We start from the raw sequence: 19953 nt of genomic DNA on the forward strand, positions 1-19953 counted from the left end.
TTTTAAATGATTCACATCAAGCCTTTAATACCCTCCTAGGGAGACTATTGCATACTTTAATAAATCTGTATACTATGTTTCCCTCTTTATGTGGAGCTTAAATTCTTTTTTGGCTCAATTTAATTTCATTACTTTGAGCTCAACTAATTTTTTGTTTTATCAGTCTGTGGAGAGAGTAAAAAATTGAATATGCATTTATTTATTTTTTTTTCATTTACTAAACACTTCCAGTACCTCTGGGCACATGTGCACAAGAATGCTAACATCTTATACTTATTATGAGTATTCTGTTCCTTCACCATGTGAAATATTTCATCTGTGGTCAGCAGTAGGGCCTAGAGGGTACTCTATTCATAAATGATAGGCATCTTCACTTTTTAGCTTTAGGAAAGTTTTCTTTGAATTTCCATAAGCATTTCAGTGTTGCTTTCTTCTGGAAATTAATATAGTTGTATAAGTTATTTGAAATTCCTTATGGAGAAAAAAATACTATAAATATTATTCCATGGTGAAGATAGATTAGAAAGAGAAAAGAAAAATGTATTAGAAAGCCCTTCTTGATTAAAATCTTCTTTAATTTGCATATATTTTGGACTTACTTATAATTTAAGATATAGACAGTTTTATGATTCTCATTGCTCCTCTTCTACTTGAGAAAAATATATGGTTTCCAATTTGATTCGCAACTTTTTCCCTCAGTTTCCTATTATGTGGAATCTTGATGCCTTAGGAGAGTTGGTCTATCAGGACAATTCAGAAGATTTCACTGTATTTCTGAAATAGATAATTTAATGTTATAAATGATATAAACATCTATATTGGTTCTTCAGTTGCTCCACTGTTCTTCTCAGATAGTGAACAATACATCTGAGGTTAAAAAAGTATCTTGAGTTTTCATGAAATAACCACTGACAGAAAGGCAACTTCATGACATCTTTCAGTATGTTCAATTCCTCCAGCCGTTTAAGAAAAGTACTTGTTACAGTTCTGTCTGCATAAAATTCCACTTCCACTTAAGATGTTAAAAGCCGGGATCCCTGGGTGGCACAGCGGTTTAGCGCCTGCCTTTGGCCCAGGGCGCGATCCTGGAGACTTGGGATCGAATCCCACGTCGGGCTCCCGGTGCATGGAGCCTGCTTCTCCCTCTGCCTGTGTCTCTGCCTCTCTCTCTCTCTCTCTCTCTCTCTCTGTGACTATCATAAATAAATTTAAAAAATTAAAAAAAAATTAAAAAAAATATGTTAAAAGCCACAAGACAATATCAAGCCTACTGTAACAAGTCAGGTGTTCTATAAAATCAGAATTCAAAGTCTGACAAGTCCCTTCTAGGAGAGATAGGACACACAGACATATTTTCTCTTTGGAAGAGTGTGGGTGGCAGCCATAAAAGTGGGAAGAAGGAAATTAAACCAAAAAAAAAAAAACCCCAAAAGATTAAAGGTCAAATATGAGCTAGTGTAAAGTTTCAGAAGGCCCCTGAGCTACAGTCTCAATAATGTCTTTGACCACTTGTCATCTTTTTCTCACTGGCTTCTGCCAGATGCACTTGAGAACATTTGAGTTCAGGCAGGAGACCTGAAATAGCTTTCTTCAGCAATGCAAGGGTATAAATAGTGAATGACTTTTGCAACATAGTTACAAATTTCTGGAGTCTTGTCCATAAATAAAAACTATCCACCACCAGCGGAAAGGCAAAATATTTGTTTTTGTTTGTTTGTTTGTTGTACCATCACATCCCTCACCTTCAGTCCCTAGAAAACCTTGGTGACCATTTGGAGGGCTCATTTAAAAATAAATGATTGAATGAATACATACATATGGTCGTAGAGACAAATTTCCTGTGCTTAAGAACTCTATATAATTTTCAAGGGTTGCTGTAACAAAGCACCATGAACCAAGTGGCTTAAAACAACATAGATTTATTCTCTTACAGTTCTGGAGGTTAGAGTTCCCAAATCAAGTTATTGGCAGTAGCATGGGCTCTCTCAAGAGACCAACGGGAGGAGTTGTCCTTATCTCTTCCTCCTTTCTGGTAGATGCCAGCAATCCTTGGGGTTCCTTACTTGTGAATACATCCTTCCAACCTCTGCCTTCATTATCGATTGTCCTTCTTCCCTCTGTGTATTCCTGTCTCTGTGTCTCTTCTTTTCTTATAAAGACATCAGTAATATTGGATTAAAGGCAGACTCTAATATGACCTCATCTTAACTGATTATATTTGCCATTGCCATATTTATGGTAAGGCCACATTCAGATGTTCTGAGAAAGACATGAATTTGGAGGGTAGACCATTAAACCCAGAACAAGTTCCAAATAATTTATATAAGTACCATGTAAATCCCTCAGGGAGGTGAAGGATGACTTTTCACTCCTTATATGGGCTGCACATAGTGACTTCCTCCCAAACAGGATAGTATGGTGTGGGGGTGGGATGGAGATTAACCTTACAATTGAGGAACTTGACAAACACCAGCTCAGCTAGGCGATCAAGTTCGGTGATAAGTGAGGTTGACAGCATGCACCCTTGCAAGTGATGAAGTGTCAGTTAACCTCTGTGAGCTTCCTTTCTTAACCTCATAACCCAATTCTAATTGTGAGGAAAATCATCAGACAAATCTTAATTGAGGAAAACATGCCAAATACCTAAGCACTACTCTTCAAAACTGTCAAGATCCTCAAAAGCAAGGCAAGTCTAAGAAACTATCACAGCCAAGAGCTAAAGAGACATGATGACTAAATATGATGTGATATCCTAGGAGGGTCCTGAGCCAGAAAAAGGAGTCTTTACCTAAAAACTCAGGAAATCCAAATGATGTATGAATTTTAGTTAACAATAATGTATCACTATTTGTTCATTTATTGTGATAAATGTACCTTATGTAATAAAACAGGGGAAGCTGAATCTTTTAATATTTCTTCAAATGTAAAAGGATTATAAAGTAAAACATTTATTTTTAAAAACCAATGAAATATAAATAAGAAAACGATAGAAGGAAATAATTGGATCAAAATTTATTATAATGAGGAAGAATAAATTGATAAGGCTAGAGCCAGATTCACGAGGAATAAAATTGAGGACACAAATTACCATTACCAGGAATGAAAGAGGGGGCATCACTAAAGAGTCCACACACTTAAAAAAGGTAACAGATGACCATTAAAATATCTTTATTTTATTTTATTTTTTTAAAGATTTTATTTATTTATTTGACAGAGAGAGAGAGAGAGAGAAGCAAGAGAGAGCATCCGGAGGGAGAGGGAGAGGGAGAGGGAGAGGGAGAGGGAGAGGGAGAGGGAGAGGGAGAGGGAGAGGGAGCATACTCCCAACTGAGCAGGGAAGCCAATGCAGAACTTGATCCCAGGACCCAGAGATCATGACCTGAGCTGAAGGTAGATGCTTAACTGACTAAGCCACCCAGGTCCTGTAAGTACCTTTATATCGATATATTCAACAACTTAGATAAAAATATAAATTGATAAGCAATCAAGAAGAACTAGAAAACCAGGTAAGCTCTATATCTGTTAAATAAGTTGAATTTTTGGCTAAAATTCCACAGAGAAAACACACTCCGATGAATATTGCATTGTACCAGATTTTCAAGAAAGAAATAATAATAATCATGTACAAACTTCACCAAAAAATAGAAAAGGGAACATGTCACAGTCCATTCTATGAGGCCATCATTACCCTGATTTCAAAACTAAAGACATTAGAAGAAGAAGGTAACTGCACAATAAAATCCCTCACAAACAGAGATTCAATAATCTTTAACAGGGGTGCCCAAGTGACTCAACTGGTTAAGCATCTGACTCTTGGGTTCCCCTCAGGTCATGATCTCCGGGTCCTGGGATCTAGCCCTGTCAGGCTCTGTGCTCAGTGCAGAGTCTGCTTGTCCCTCTGCCTCTGCTCCTGTCCTTGCTTTCTATTTCTAAAATAGTAAATAAAATAAATAAATAAAAGAAATAAAAGAAAGGATAATTGATTATAAACAAGTTGATCCCAAACATTCAAGCTTGGTTTAATATTTTTAGAGATAATCAATGTAACTAACTATATAAACTGACTAAAAGCAAAGTAAATAAATAAATATATTCTTAATAGATACAGAAAAATCATTTAACAAAAAGATATTCTTGCCTATTCACTGGAGTAGCAAAATCAAAATGGCTAACAATACCATTTTCTGATAACTGTGTAGTGCAAATAGATTTATTGTACATTGCTGATGGGAATGCCAAATGGTAGTCAGTTTGGGCAGCAGTTTGGCACTTTTTTGCAACATTAAACATACCACATGACCACTATAGGACCCAGCAGTGTCAAAAGAAGTGAAAACACAAGTCTATGCAAAGGCCTACTTGCTAATATTCATAGTAGCTCCAGCTATAATTGTGAAAGAAAAAAAAAAAAAAACCTCAAATGTGTGCATGCTTGTGAATGAATTAAACTGTGGTCTTGGGGTGCCTGGGTGGCTCAGGCAGTTGAACATGTGACTCTTCGTCTCCACTCAGGTCATGATCTCAGGGTTGTGAGACCAACCCCCCCAGGGGCTCTGAGCTCAGTGGGGAATCTGCTTGGGATTCTTTACCCTCTTCCTCTCCTTCTGCCCCTCCCCCAGCTCATGCCCATGTGCTCTCTCTCTCAAAATAAATAAAATATTTTTTTAAAAAAGAAATTGTGGTCTAGCCATAAAATGAAATATGACTCTGTAACTAAAAGGAATAAATAAATTACTGATACATGCAACAACATGGATGACTTTTAATAGGATACTATTAGTGAACAAACACTTAAATGCATCTCCTAGGACTCTATTTATACGCCCTTCTGGTAAAGACAAAGCTGTAAAGATCGAAAACAAATGAGTGCTTGTCAGGTGTGTGGGCCAGCAAGAGGAATTGAGAGCAAAGGAGCAAGAAGAAACATCTTGGGGCTAGGGAACTATATATTGTTAACATTGATGAGGGATCCCTGGGTGGCTCAGCGGTTTAGCGCCTGCCTTCAGCCCAGGGTGTGATCCTGGAGTTCCAGGATCGAGTCCAGCATCAGGCTCCCTGCATGGAGCCTGCCTGTGTCTCTGCCTCTCTCTTTCACTCTCTGTCTCTCATGAATAAATAAATAAAATCTTAAAACAAAACAAAAAAGGTGATTACAAATTCTTCATTTTGTGCTCTTAAAGATGGTGATATCTATCTATATCTATCTATCTATCTATCTATCTATCTATCTATCTATCTATCATCTCTCCCTGTCCAAAACATCTGGAGATCTAGGGTTGTCAGTAATTCAGATTTCTGGGCCCCAAACAAGCCTACTGAGTAGGAATCTGAGTGTGGTTCCTGAGAACCCACACCTTTTAAAATTACCCCTTCAAGCCCTTGCTCTGACACAAGTATTGGTTCCATTGGTCAAGGCTTGGTGTTGCCAGCTGAGCTTGTTAAAATAAAATCAAGTTATACTGTCTCCCTGGGACCAGACTACAGTTACCCTCTTACTAATAAGTACAGAATATTATTATGTAATATGTTCTTGCATCTGCTCTTTGGGGATGGATCCGTGATTTTGAGTTGTAAGCAATAACCCCAGATTTTTTTCATGTCTCATTGGCATAAATGGTGGACTGGATTTGGACTCAGCTACTTTTAGTGATGTGGAAAACTTCAGTCTACAGCTTCATAAAGATCCACTTAGAGGCTTCATGAAGAAGTAAATATAGCAGTTTATTCTGTTTAAGGGTCTCAGATGAATTGAGCACATAACACCTGTGCTCAGCGGTCTGCTGGTGACTTATCTGTTTGCAGGTGCAAAGCAAAGTGATAGCTGTGATGTTAAGTTTATTTATGCTACATGCAGACTATGTCTAAGCTTTATTCTCGATCTAGATGATTCCCTTTCCACAGTCTTTATATATATTTTATATTAACACTTCAGAATTGTGTTTCAGATTATAGTGGATAAGGAGTCAAGTTATTTTTGTGAATTTTAGTGTCTGCATTATAGTTAATGAGGCTGACGCAATACAAATTAAAATGTCTTGTCTAAAGACATTGACTAGTGTGGTGCAAGGGAAACAAAGATGAAAGTTTCATACTAGTTTACATTCTAGTAGTAGAATGGAAAACACAGTCTACAGGCAACTACCAATCCATTGTGTAGCCTCAAAACCTTTTGTATGAATAGAAAATACCAGATGCCAAAGTTATAATGGGACCTTCTTTTCTCAATGACCATGATTTCATTAGAAAAAATGGAAATGGTAGTCGTCCTTCAGTATAGATTAACATCACAACTTCCATAAGAACAACAACATTAAATGCTTAGGATTTTAAATCATAGCATGACCTTATTTATATGTGGAATCTAAACAAGTTTAATTCATCAAAGGAGAGGGAGAATGGTGGTTGCTAGAAGCTGAGGCATGAGGGAAGCAAAGGGATGGTTGGCTAAAAGCTACAAAGTTTCAGTTGTGCAGAAAGAATTAGTTTTGGGGATCTAGTATACAGCATGAAGATAATCGCTAGTCAACACTGTAGCGTAGAGTTGAAATTTGCTAAGAATGGAAGCCTTAACTGTTCTAAGAATAACAAAAATGATAATAATGTAAAACGATGATAATGATCAACATGTTAATCAGGTAGTTCCCAGTGATCATTTCAGGATGCACACATATATCAAAATATTGCATGGTGCACACAAAATATATACTTGTTTTATTTGTCAGTCATATCTCAAAAGCTGGAAAAAATAAAATTGTAGTTATAAATGTTTGCATGCCATTGGATATTGTCTAATATAAATCGTAAATATCATTTGAAGGAGTATCCAGCCAAACATTACAAAATTTTAGTAGTCATAATAATATCTGAACAGATCTGAGGCATCTTTATACACATTTTATTATAACTTTAGCCTGATTTATTTTTACATCCATAATTTATTTTGTGAGTCTTATATAAGGTAAATAGACAAAGAGCTGCAAGGAAACACATATGTCAAGTTAATCTCAGGTAATTTACCAGGGTACAGCTATTGTGTTTTGGCCAAAACAGATGGGCATCCTGTTACATTCTAGCAATGTCAGCCTTACTTGACAAGGGCGACATTCACTTGATAAGAAGCCCACATTTCTTCTTGTTCCTAGTTTTCACTGTCTTTTACTTTCGTGCCTTGGGCTTCCCAGAAGGGGTAGAATTTAAGCCCATGTGCCTCTGCTCTCTGCTCCACAACTCATGCTTGCTGACAGTTGTGTGAACACCTGACTTAAAATAGCATCTTCTTAATCACTTGCAGATAGATAAATAGCGGAGGCACAGACATGAATCTTCCAATACAATGTCATGCTTGAAGAAGTAGCATTTAGAGTTGCCCTTAGCAACGGAGCTAGTTTATTTTCCTCCTTTCAGGTACAAGCTATTTATCTGCTAAAGGAGAAGTTTCCTATTTTTCAGGTGGCCTCCCTCATTTAGTTCACATACTTTTTCTTACGTACCCTGTGATCGCTCACTCTTCCCTGAAGGTTTACCTAGCATCGAGCTCTGTCAAAAGAAAGACTATAATACGTTATGATAAGCTTAATAATATTTCTCACTTTTTATTATTTTTGCCACTATCATATTCTTACCAGAAATACTCTACGGTATTTATTGAGTGAATGTATAATCAGTGCTTACAAGGTTGGAGGACTACTAATAAATCTAATAATTAACAAAGAGAAGCAAATCCTGGGACTTGCAAGTAAACATAAAAATAAAGTGTTTGGGGCATCTGGGTAGCTCAGGGGTTGAGCCTCTGCCTTAGACTCAGGTCATGATCCTGGGGTCCTGAGATAGAGTTACCAATCAGGTTTCCTGCAGGGAGCCTGCTTCTCCTCTGCCTATGTCTCTGCCTCTCTCTCCTGTCTTCCCCGAATAAATAAATAAACTCTTACAAAAAAGTATTTTGTTTCAAAAGTAATAAACTGTTAATTCCAGGTTAAGCACTTATTTGCCTTATTACACCGATTATTACATTAACTTTTGCCTTGCTAATTATCTTTTAAAATTTGTAATAATAATAATACATTATGCAAATAGATATGTACAAAGTAGCTTTAATATTGAAATTTTGATAATCTATCATCAAACTGCTTTTTTGTTAAGGCACAAGATTTCTAGGAGGTGTTATGAGAGATAAACGGTGCCAGAAACAGTGTTGTTAAGTAGTTACTTGTTTCCACTTCTAATATCAGACAGACCTCTTAGGTCATCTTCCTTGTATTTACATTTACAATGTCCCAACTTCTTTATTGAAAGATTCTACATCGATTTTCCTCTTGGGGATCAGATACCTAAAATAATAATTTGTTGTTGAAGTTCTAAAAGTGTTAGCAATAAAAATTTCAATTATTTGTACTCTAATGTAGTCACACTAAATATTCTGTGAATTTGGAGATTTTTATGTTGCTTGAGCTTTCAGTTTATGGTCCTTCATTTTTCTTACCTTTCCAAAATGTAACATCCAAAATAATCTCCCTGAATTTATAAACTTATATCAGGATAATTTTACTTCTTTTTTTTTTTTTTTTTGTTAGTTTCAGAAATGTCTGCTGGCAGCAGGGTAGAGAACAGACATAAAACAGTGAATAGTAACCAGGATCCACATTGTCTCTGAATGTGTTATTTATTAACCAAACATTTAGATATCCAATCCCCTATCAGGGATGTATTTAAAATCATGCCAACAAGGACACCACTCTAAAATGTCTTTTTCAAGGTCTATAATGTGAAGATTGCCTTATAAGTGAAATTATCCTGAAAGAGATTTCATTGCTTCTATTATCTCATGTAAACTATACCCACTATCAAAGATTGAAATCATGTTGGAGGGCAAAATTATCTCCTGGGTCAAATTTTTCCTAATAGTTTATGCATATGCTGCTTGCTGCAAAGATTGTAGCAATGTTATGAGTTTATAGGAATGTGTGAAATATCCCAGGTCTTAAATACTGCACTCAATAGGTACAGTACTGCATCAGCCTACACAATAACTCACACACAATGATTTAGTCGGCGGTGAGAGTACACATCATCTACCAATAAAGTCTCACGTTTTCACTAAAAAAACAAAGCCCTATGCATTCACAATTGTTTTAGATTCACTTGGGAACTAAGTGCATATGACTATCCTGTAAGATTTCTTTTGAGGAGGAGGAGAAGGGGAGGGTTAGTAATCCTGTGGAATCAGGATTAAAAATATGATATACAGTTAATGAAAATGAAAATATGGCATACAATTACAATGTTTATATGTAACATACCATATATATAGTACTTCCAAAGCTATGTTTTTATTGCAAAAACACAATAAACTCTTTTTCTGAGGTTCTCAATTTACACATAACAATTCCATGTCTCTGATAGATTAAATAACTTTTTCCTGATTTACAAAACTGAGAGTGGAATGACCAAGTTACGCCCCAGTAGTTCTAATTTCAAAACCAAAGGATTATTTTTTATTTTATTTTTCTATTTAAAGCGATTTTGGTAATATGATTCTCTGAGTGGAAAAACTCTAGGCAACTTTATTGAAACAAAATTTACATATAAACTTCCCCAACCAGAGTTGTTCTGCATTCGTTTATTTGCACACTGAAGTTTCATGTACAGTTTCCTCTCAACAGAGGATTTAGTAGCTTAAAAAATTGAAAAGCACATTATTTGCATATACAATGTAAAAATCTTTGAGTATATTACTGAAAAATATACATTTCTTTTTTTTTTCTTTTTTTCTTTTTTTTTTTTTTTTACTTCAGAAATTGTAAGCAGGGGCACCTGAGTGGTTCAATAGGTTAAGTGTCTGCCTTCAGCTCAGGTCATGACCCCAGGGTCCTGGGATCAAGTGCTGCTGGGTCAGGCTCCCTTGCCTGCAAGGAGTCTGCTTCTCCTTCTCCCTCTGCCTACCACTCCCCCTGCTTATATTTTGTTTCTCTCTACCAAATAAATCTTTTTTTTTAAAGAAATTTTAAACAAATACTGGCAAAGGTTATCCTTAAAAATTTATTTTTTAATATTCCTTTAATAATATAAGCAAAGTTAGGCTTGACCTAAGGAATATCCAGAATTAGCATAGTAATATAGTACTGCTCATTGATTACATTTCACCGAGCAAATAGAATTGTGCAGTAGTCAGCAGACAACACTTGATTGTCATTGTTGCTTTTACGTATTGTCTTTCTTATGACTTTCTCAAGAATGACAACATTATGCCAGCTAAAATAACTTACCTTGTGGTTGATTCTAAAAACATGAAAAAAGGCTTCTATTTTAAATGGAAATACCAGTGATCACTTGTGATTTTCTCTTAAGACATTTTTTTCTATATCTGTCTAGAAAATACAGCAGCAGCAGCAAACGGTACATGAACCCTCCTCATCCCATATTCCCAAATTATGATTTCTAAATCTCATTTCCAGAAAAGAAACTGGATCTCTTTCTATACCTGGTTAAATCCAGTTGGTTAAATCTGGGGCAGGGGATCCCTGGGTGGCTCAGTGGTTCAGCGCCTGCCTTTGGCCCAGGGCGTGATCCTGGAGTCCCAGGATCGAATTCCGCATCGGGCTCCCGGCATGGAGCCTGCTTCTCCCTCGGCCTGTGTCTCTGCCTCTCTCTCTATGTCTATCATGAATAAATAAATAAAATCTGGGGAAGAGAATATATGAGATGATCCTTGGATACTTTTTTGTGCCACCAGACAAGAAAGCAATAAGACCTCAAGATTTGTATCCATAGGATATAAAAACCAATTGGAAGAAGCTCCCACTTTCCTAAAATGATATAATTCAAACAAAAAAGAACAATCATTATTAAACACTTCAAATATATAAAGATGCAAGAATACATAAACATGGTTTAAAGCAACTAACCCAAACATCAATATTTGAGATTGCTTGTAGCACAAACTAGTTACTCTAAAATCTTTTTTTTTTTTTTTTAAGATTATATTTATTCATGAGACACACACACACACACACACAGAGGCAGAGACACAGGCAGAGGGAGAAGCAGACTCCATGCAGGGAGCCCAATGCAGAACTGGATCCTGGGACTCCAGGATCACAACATGAAGTGAAGGCAGGTGCTTAACCGCTGAGCCCCCCCAGGCATTCCTAAAATCTTTTAAATACCAAAAAAGAGGGGGCCTTTGGCTCAGAAGAGGCAAAGGTGCCACTGCCTTTGGTGGTCCATAATCTGGGTTAATTGACACCAATCGCCTCCAGCAAGCTGCCTAAATTTGACCCCAACCAGATCAAAGTCATAACCTGGGGTATACCAGTGGGGAATAGGTGCCACTTCTGCCCTGGCTGGGAAGGTTGGCTTCCTGGGATTGTCTCTAAAAAAGACTGGTGATGAAATTGCCAAGGCCATTGGTTATTGGAAGCCGTCTGAGGATTACAGTGAAATTGACCATTCAGAAGAGACAAGCCCATCAATCTGGCTCATTTAATCAGTGGTGCCTTCAGTCTCTTCTTCTAGGAAACACCAAGAGACAGACAGAAAGAAGCAGAAAAATATTAATCACAGTGGAAATATCACTTTTGATGAGATTGGCAACATTGTCCAAAAGATCCAGCACTGATCTTTAGCCAGAGAACTCTCTGAAGCCGTTAAAGAGATCCAGGGGCCTGCCCAATCTGTGGGCTGCAATGTTGATGGCCACCACCCTCATGACATCGTGGATAGCATAAATGGTGGTGCCACGGAATGCCCAGATCAAGAATACAACAAAAAATAATTTCAATAATGGATCATTTGACAATCCCCTGCAAATAAATAAATTAGTTAATTAATGCCAAAAAAAGTTTATGACTAAAAGATCAGATGTTTATTGTGACATTCTTAAATTAGTTTTATTTGAAATAACCACATAGGTGATGATAAACCATGGAGAAATTGACAATTATAAATTAACCATTTTGCAATTCCTATATGAAATCACTGGTTCATGTAAAAATAATCTATATCCTAAAATCATTAGTCAAGTTTGATGTAAGTTTTTTAATGGAATGTTCAAAGTAACACCAGGACCCAAAAAACTCTACTAGAATTCTCAATGTCATTTGAAAAGAAACTTTAAGAACTAATGGTTTGTACTAAAATTCCATTTTAAAATAGATTCTCCAAAGTTTACACATACACATTGCAAGATTTGGGGGGAATGGTGAATTCTACAAACTGAAAGCCATTGGATCACAGACCTACCTCATCTAATGACTGTTTAGTAAATATATATTTCTCCATCACACTCTTGAAAAGTTGTATCACTTTTGAAAAACCACTTTATATTATGGTATAATGACTTCTTTTTACCCCCAAGTAGGCCAAATACACTCTATAAGCAGTACCATATCAACATTATGCTTTCAAGTAGTTAAATACCTCAATTTACTCAACAAACAATATGACAAGAAAAAAGACTAAGCATCATAAATATTACAGTGAAAAAGACAAAACCATCTCTTTTTGCACAGCATATCTTTTTAAAATTAGTCAGAAAATAATTGTAATATATGTAAATTAAAAACAGAAATATCTAGAAATTACAAAGGTAGCTTAAAAATAATGAAAAAGACAAGTAGTCTTAAATAATAGTGAGTATAATATATAAACAAACACTTCTCCAAAGAAGAAATATAATTTGATAGTAAATAGTCTTAAGATATTTAACTTAATTCATAATCTAGGGCATAGAATTGAAAATAGTATGGAGTTAATGGAGATATGAGTGTTCATCCAATAGATTTTAAAAAGTAAAAATGTGCTTATATCTTATTTAATATTGTTGAGGGAGTTTAAAATGAGCACTTCCATGTACTTGAATAGAATATTAATTAAGGAAATATATTTGAAAAGGCATTTTTAACTATCTATTAAAATTTTTAAATGATCAGATTTTTTGTCTTTGCAGTTCCAACTATTGAAGAATTATGTGTATTTTTGCTCATGTTCATCATGGTAGAAAAATAATATAGTGTTCTTTGGTAGCAAAAAAATTAGGAAACACCTTCATTGTTTAAGTGTCCATGTAGCAGGGGATTATCTAATCTAAATTAGATTTGAGAATAAGATTGTTCAGGATAAAAAAGAAAAGGCTTCTTTCTCAAATAAATATTAACTCTACTTTTGTTTTTCAATGTTAAAGATAGATAAAAGATAAATAGAAATGTAATGCCAATCTCCTTCCATTGAATATTTAATATACAATAACTGATTATAGCCACTTTCACATTCTGAGACATATCTCTACAAAGAGGAGTGTTTTTAATGGGAGTGTATCATAAACCTCTGACTTTGGGTAGACTATATGCTAAAAATAACTATTACTGTTAGATTATATTTAATACTTGTAAAAGGTTGATATTGTGTTTTTAAAAATCTCTTAAGCCACAACTTTAATTTGAATTTTTCAATTATAACAGCTATTAAGTTTAGAAAGTTTACAACTCAAGTCCATTGTTTCTGCTGCATTGTTTGTATAGTTTCCTTTCTCATTCTCCTTTAACAATTAAATTGATTTGTCTGGGTATGCTTTTTCTTTTTCCAAAGACTATCTTAAGGAAATGCCGAGTTATTCCCTATTCATCAATTTAATTGACTTGTTAAATAAAATTCTGAGAAATAGATGTTACAACCAATCACATCTTTATAGATACTTCCTTTATTATTTTGGATAGAACTTATTTTCACTCCTTTTAAGCCTTTACTATGCTCAGTGGTATAGAAAATGTTTGTTCAAGCTTCTCATAGAAGTCTGCCACTTGTCTGTTACAGACTGATGCTCTGTATGCGGAGGAAAGATACTTTCACATTTTTGTACTCTTGTAGAGACTACATTTTCTTCCACGAACATGGTGAAATGTTTTCCTAGGTTGCTAAGGCATTGCTCATGTTCTGGTCTTTGTTTCTCAAAGGCTAACTTGAGGAGGGCATGTGAGAGCACCATTTTCCCTTCATTTTATTCTTTTGTGGAGAAAATGTGAGAGTTGAAAGGGCAAAGTGAAACTCTTAGATTTGAGAGTCAGAAGATAAATTAAAATCCAAGATGTGTTTATTATAAATATGTGATCCTGGTCAATTTAGCCACTTGTCTGAGCTTCAGTATCCCCATTTATGAATAGGTATAAATTTCCCAATTTACATAGCTGGGCTATTGCCGGTCTAAAACAAACTATTGAAGCTGTTAAGATTTAAACATTCTACTTAAGACTTGAAGATCACATATCCAAATGTACCAATTTGTACTTCCCAATGAAAATAATGAATAAGGAGCTTAAGACTTTTTTCATATCAGTTTCTTAATCTTTAAGATGTTATAATAGTACCTACTGTACAGGCTACTGAAGGATCAATCAACTAATAAATGCAAATTAATAGTAATAGTATTTCCCCATAATGTATGCTCAATAAACGTTAGCACTTTTGCTTATCAAACAAATATTTATAAGATACCTTATAAATGTAATGCAGTGAACTAGGTTCTGTTTGGAGGGGAGTGAATGACATAAGATTTCCCTTTATATATTTGTAAAAGAGGTAAAATTATAAATGACTTCAGTCACACTGCATAAAATTTAAATACATGGTCTCAATAATTAAACTGTGTAGGTTGGCATTGTTTAAAAACTCTGGTTTTTTAAAGATTGGTTTTCCAATCTTTAAAATTATATTAACAATAACCTATGTGATAGGGTTGTTTTGAGAATTAAGTTACTATTTGTAAAGCACTTAAAATACTGTTTGGCACACTTTAAGTGTAAAACAGTTGATAAATTAAAAAATAAAATGCATGGTAGGAAATAATATAGGCAATAAAAAAAAGGAAATAATATAGGCGATTTGTTTACAAAGATGCAGCTGGATGACTTAGGGAAGTCATGTAAAATTTCATAGAGGAGGTTACTTTGACGTAGGCTTTAAGTGTTAGGGAAGAAGAGCTGAGCGAATGGAGTATTAAAAGAGGGAGTGCCATGTGCAAAAGAAAGTGAAAAGGTACAGATCTGGAAATCTGAGAGTTTCCAAAAGGAACAATACATCTTTTCTTTGGCTGGAGTGACCCATTTTAAAAGGAAAGAGCGGAAAAGAAAAGATTGAAAAGGTAGGTTAGAAAAGAGATCCTAGAAGTTGTTGAATGCCTTTATTTTTCTGGCTCTGGGGAGCAGAAGATAAGTAATTTGGCATCACAGTGCAAGATAAAGGCATAAAGGTTTTAGGAGGAAGACCAATTTTGTGGCATTGTGGCAAACTAGGGGAAAGAAGGATGAAAAGGACAACACAGAAGGTAGAAGGGGAGGAGGGCGGGGGGTGGGAGTGAATGGGTGACGGGCACTGGGGGTTATTCTGTATGTTGGTAAATTGAACACCAATAAAAAATAAATTAAAAAAAATACCAGAGGAAGTGGGGGGGGTGGACGGGGAATCGGAGGATGGGGATGACGGAGGGCACCTGTGACGAGTACCAGGCATTGTAGCCAACAGTTGAATCACTATGTGGTACACCTGAAACTATATTATACTGTGTTAACAAACAGGAATTCAATTAAAACTATAAAATAACAAAAAAGTAAATGTAAAATACTGCAAATATGAAACCATAAGAATGTTGTAGGTGATAAAGGAAAGAGAGAATTCAAAGATAATTCTAGTATTTTTAGACTATAGATGGGATAGAGTTCTATTACCATAGGAGCAGTAGGTTAATGGCTAATATTTCAGATTTGACCCCATGGTATTATTTTTCTATTTTTTAAAAATTAGTTCTCTATAAATCTTAATAAAAGAATATTCGCAATTGCAACACACCTACTCATTGGGAGAAAATGCACACACCTACAGACACACCACCACAGACACTATCATTATAATCATTGGTTTCTAAAAGAACACAAAAATGCTTTTTAAAAAGGATTTAACTTTCTAAATCAGTAAAAAATAGCATTCTAAATAATAAAGAAAAGATATTTTTTCTTTTCCTCTTTTTTCCCCCATCTTTCCCTTTACCATACTAAGCAATTCAATCTTAAATCTATGAAATGGCACACAGTGTTGAAGGCCCATGGACTAGTGGGTCTGAGTTGGAGAGGCAGAGAAGGCTAGAGTGGGTTTCCAGAGCTGGATGTTAGAACTTGACCAAGAGAAGAGATCATAGACTCTTTCTGAAAATGTTAAAGAGGCTCTTCTTCTGGCCAAATAAATATTAATTAATTTTAACTCATTGAATAAAATAATAATCATAAGCCCGTATTAAAACAAATAAAGAGAATAAATCAAAAGTTCGATGAGGAGCTTAGCTATTTATATTGTTTCAATGTACCTGTCTACAAAATATTTGTCAATTGTAAAACTTAAAAAAAAAGAGTAACTCTACAATGGCGAGCCCTGTTGAATATATTTTCACTAACCAGTCAAACTGATCATCATCAGTCTTAGGAAAAAAATAAAAATCACATGACACTTAATAAGGCACGAAGAAAATGCAGCACATCTTCTGTGATATTCCTGGAAAAAATAATCATGAGGAAGCATCAAACAAACTCAGATGGAGAAACAGTCTACAAAATAATTGCTTTATACTTCAGCAGATTTAAGATCAGGAAACTCAAGGAAACATCGAGAACTATTCTAGTTTGAAGGAAACTGAAGAGTCATGACAAGTGAATGCCATGAATGATTCTGAATCTGATCAATTTGCTGCAAAAAATAATTAAGGGTAACTGACAAAATTTGAGTGGGATTTAAGGATGAAATGGATATGGTATATCAATATTAATTTTCCGATTGTGACTTTGTACTGTAGTTTTGTCACAGCCATGTACATAATTACAGGAGATATATTAAAGAATTTGGAGTTGATAAGGCATCAACCTAGCAATATATTCTCAACATTTTAAGAAAAAATCTTTGTAGTGGCTGCGTATGGTTGGAGAGAAATGCAAGAATGAGCCCTGTGCTAAAAATAAATAAATAAATAAATAAATAAATAAATAAATAAATAAATAAACAAACAAACAAATAAATAATTAAAATCTTTGTGTTGGGATCCCTGGGTGGCGCAGTGGTTTGGCGCCTGCCTTTGGCCCAGGGCGAGATCCTGGAGACCCAGGATCGAATCCCACGGGGGTCCCGGTGCATGGAGCCTGCTTCTCCCTCTGCCTATGTCTCTGCCTCTCTCTCTCTCTCTCTCTCTCTCTGTGACTATCATAAATAAATAAAAAAATTAAAAAAAAATAAAATCTTTGTGTTTTTCTATAATTTTGAAATTGTTCAAAAATCAACCACTAAAAATGAATAATATTTCCACATATTACCTTAATAGAAGGTGTTGTATAATTACTTTACCTTTTTAAAATTCTTTATTACCGATTTAGAATATCTTTTCATTCATTGTCAAATATGTGCATATATATTTCCATTTTACTGATGACTATATATATTTTATGGTAATTGATTTTTTAAAGATTTTGTTTATTCATGAGAGACACAGAGAGAGAGAGAGGCAGAGACACAGGCAGAGGGAGAAGCAGGCTCCATGCAGGGAGCCTGAGGTGGGACTCGATTCCAGGTCTCCAGGATCATGCCCTGAGGCAAAGGCAGGTGCTAAACCGCTGAGCCACCCAGGCGTCCCAGTAATTGACTCTTATACATAGTTCAGTGTAAAGATATTTAATGTTTCTATGAATATAGCCAAGTAGATATTTTCAAAAATACTTCCAAATTAAGGGTGTTATTAAGTCCTAAATTTTCTATGATTCATTGGAGAGGGGTAATATAATTCCTTAAGGAGGGGAATATATACTCAAAGAGGAAAATGATAATAGCTTATATATGCAACCAAATTATACCTTTATTTTGTATATCTGTGGAATCATGGGATCACCAATTTAAGAGGACCTCAAGGAGTCTTTAATACTGTGGCTATTAAGCTTAAATAACCGTGCACTACTTTACTCAGGATAAATCTTTATGGAACCCCCATACCTAAAAGAGTCAGTATCAATCTGTCCTGCTTAAAACATAAATGTAGGCCCAAAACATTGTCTTCTTGGCCCTTCCTTTATTCCCTCAGAGGACCCTTAGTAACCAGAAAAAAATCTCTAGCAATTCATGAACTACAATTTGAAAACCATTTTCTATACCATTTCATATTTAATGTATGAATCATGTTTCAGCATATCCAGGACATAATTATATATTTCCCAGCTTTATTTTTTATAGTTCCAGTAAAAAGAACTCACTAATTCCTAAGACAGTCTATTCCCATTTAAACAGTACAAATATCTGTCACTTAAAAGACAAAAATAACTAGAGAAGCCACTTTCATGATAAAAATATCCATGTTATTTTCTATTATCTACAATAAGAGGAGTAACAAGAGCCAAAAAAGAGACACAGCACAAAATGAGCCAAGTCTAAGGTCAATTATAAATCCTATTTTTAATTCCAAATGCATTTTAAAGATTTTATTTATTTATTTGAAAGAGAGAGAGACAGAGACAGAGCACTAGCAGGGGGAAGGACAGAGGAAGAGGGAGAAGCAGACTCCTCACTGAGCAGGGAACCTGACCACATGGGACTCCATCCCAAGACCCCTGAAATTATGACCTGAGCAGAGGAAGACACTTAATTGACTGAGCTACCCAGGGACCCTAAATGCATTTTCTATGAATTGTAATTTATGGCTAAAATTTTAAAATATGTACATATTATAAAATACGATATATATTCTTAAATAACTACAGTTCATTAAAGTTCTAAATAATGCTAGCAAATAGTTTTATTAACAGTCAACTTGTTCATATTGTATATTCTATAAACTTTTGTTTAATTTTTTAACAATGGGAATGTTAATTATCTGCCTTTATTGCATATTGACTTAGTTCCTAATCTACGTGATTAGGATACACAACAGAGGATACAGCAGAGTCCCTGACAGCATGTAGATTAAATCCAGGAAGTGAGGAACTACTTAAAGCAGATATATTACTAAACACATAGTATGGGAACACCTGGGTGGCTTGGTGGTTGAGTGTCTGCCTTTGGCTAAGGGCCTGATCCCGGATTCCTGGAATCAAGTCCAACATCGGTTTCCCTGCAGAGAGCCTGCTTCTCCCTCTACCTGTGTCTCTGCTCCTTTCTCTGTGTCTCTCATGAATTAAAAAATAATAATAATATGAATTATAATTTAATAATGTTAATGATAGATATATACAGATTTAGTTATTTTCAATCTTTTTATTTCTTCATTATAATGATATCTCAATATGGGTTTTCATAATAGATATATTATATCTTTAATACTAAACTTTGTTACATATGGTATCTCTAGGAAGATACCACTATAAATAAACATCTATATTTGCTTTGTCATGGTTACCATTAATATTTATTCTTAATAATTTTAGCAGAAGATTAATACCCTCCTTCAGCATGTTGATTAAATATGTTATGGTAAATTCCAAAACAATTCATCCCATTTTTGGACCTACATATCCTAATAACCCATGCAGACCATTGAAACACAAGAGAAAATAAGTAGCATATAATATATATTCCAAATCATATTTTATTTTGGAGTTCATTAACTTGAAAGATATTATGTCTAGAAACATGTGAGCTCTTTGTTACAGATAATTTATTCATATAATTTAGCTGATTCAAAGTGCAATATGGTAAGTTTCCCTTGATACTAAAAATTTTAATGATCAAATATGAGAATGGGAGAAGAAAGGTATTTTATTCTTAAAATAACTATTATATTAAAGTCTCCCAAAAGACCTTTTAAAAGAAAAAGCAATTAACAAATGAATTGACCTAATTTTATAAGCCATCTAGACTACATCTCTTTTCCTTTGTTAATATCTACTAAGTCATACTCTTATCTTCATACTCTTAGCGTAAGCTGGTTCTCCATTTTTTGTTCTG

General features: G+C 34.8%; 1 pseudogene; it reads left to right on the forward strand.

The window, feature by feature from the left end:
* LOC140607753 (SWI/SNF-related matrix-associated actin-dependent regulator of chromatin subfamily E member 1-like) overlaps window positions 1-19953 on the forward strand; it is a 53988-nt pseudogene that overhangs the window by 23554 nt on the left and 10481 nt on the right.

Source organism: Canis lupus, chromosome 17 (assembly GCF_048164855.1).
Source record: "Canis lupus baileyi chromosome 17, mCanLup2.hap1, whole genome shotgun sequence".
Classification (NCBI taxonomy): domain Eukaryota; kingdom Metazoa; phylum Chordata; class Mammalia; order Carnivora; family Canidae; genus Canis; species Canis lupus.